This window comes from Sorex fumeus, unplaced genomic scaffold, assembly GCF_029834395.1.
Source record: "Sorex fumeus unplaced genomic scaffold, SorFum_2.1 ptg000070l, whole genome shotgun sequence".
NCBI lineage: Eukaryota > Metazoa > Chordata > Mammalia > Eulipotyphla > Soricidae > Sorex > Sorex fumeus.
The window spans coordinates 10,476,852-10,478,472 of NW_026606127.1; the positions used below are offsets into that span (position 1 = coordinate 10,476,852).

General features: G+C 40.2%; 1 pseudogene; it reads right to left on the reverse strand.

Annotated features, from left to right (window-relative positions):
• Positions 1 to 218: 218 nt before the first annotated feature.
• On the reverse strand, positions 219 to 315 carry LOC130037059 (uncharacterized; annotated as a pseudogene).
• Between the last annotated feature and the right edge of the window lie 1,306 nt (positions 316 to 1,621).

The window sequence follows — 1,621 nt, forward strand, 5'->3', positions numbered from 1 at the left end:
GGTACTTTGATTGTTCAGACATGTTTCTTGCAGGCAGCAGAATGTTGGGTTCAATTTTCTAATTCATCTTCCTATTCTGTGCCTCTGAATTGGCACATTTCATCCATTGACATTGAGAGAGATTGTTGTTTTGGGGATTTGTGCTCTCTTTATGTATAATTTTTGTACTTGTGGGGATTGTCTTAGCTTAAAGTATACTTGTTAATTCTTCTTGCAACAAAAATATGGAATGCTTTACAAGTTTGCATGTTATCTCTGTGCAAGGACCATGCTCATCATTGTATCATTTCAATTTTAGTATATGTGTTACCAAACCTAGTAGGAGTAAATTTTTCCATATTTTTCGCTTCTTATTACTTTGAGTGTTGTCCTTCCTCACTCCTATGGCAGACAATGATTCCTAATCAAGGAATGTATTTCAAAGCAGCATGAATAATAAATAGATTTAGAATTTTAATGTCCCAGAAATAAAAATATGGTTTTTACTATATTATCGTTTACCATACCCTAGGCATCAGTTTTATAAAATAATTCTTTTGGAAGATGGTATATGAGTTTGTTTAATGTTGTTCCCTGAATCCTTCATTAAGGACATTAAAATAGAGCCTTTTGCTGTTCTCACCTCAGTCCTGTGTACACCTCCAGGAAAAGGTGAATGGTGTTGTCTGCACTTTGACCACCTTGAATGTATGTAGGATTTTTCTCCTGAAGGATGAGGTGACGATCATATTGATGATTTCATTCCACCTTATTACAAGTTCAACTTGAACGGAAGGTGAGACTCATGAGACTCCTATAAAGGACAGAACAAAGGGTCTCAGTGAAGTTTAATGGCCAACTCATATTAACAACATAGATGACTCAAAGTAACCTGTGTGCATCTTTGTGTGTAGTGAGTTTCATATCTACTGATAGTGATTGTCAGTCATGACACATGGGCAAAACAGACCTGTAATTAAAAATCTAGTTCTCTGAGCAGAGTGGGGTCTCTGAGGTGATTGAACAAGTGTGTAGTAATTTATTGCTAAGCACATAAGTATTTTGAATGATGTGTACTTTTCGATCTAAAATTAATTCCAAATATGTATAAAACGACAGTGTCCTGACCTCGAACCTGGCTTTCGTCACCGAGGCCCCTTGGAGGTGCCGGGGGTGAGTTTCCCTCACCGCCCTGATTAGAGCCCCGGCAGCTGAAGACCTCTGCAACCAGCCATAGCTACGCTTAAGACCACCCTTCCCAAGCTTGAAGGAGCCTCTTGCATGAAGGAACTGGAAGAGGAACCCAGATGTGCGGGACCGGGGGATGAGAACTCCATGGCTGCTCAGATCAAGACTGTGCCCCCTCCTTCCAAATCCCCCATCTTCTAATAATTAAGTGCTACAACCACGAACTGCTCCTGGATCCATGTAATGCCATCAATGGCCAACATCCAGAGACTGGATCTTATTTAGAAGACAGCAACTCTGATAGTCCAGTTCTCACTCTCAGAGAACCTGGTAGGCTTCTGTGAGTATTTTGCCCGCATGGCGGAGTCTTTGTTTCTGGTCACTGTTTCTTTTGAGGTATAGAAGCTGCTTAATTTAAGATAGTTCCCTTTGTTTATCTCTGTTTCCAGTTGCT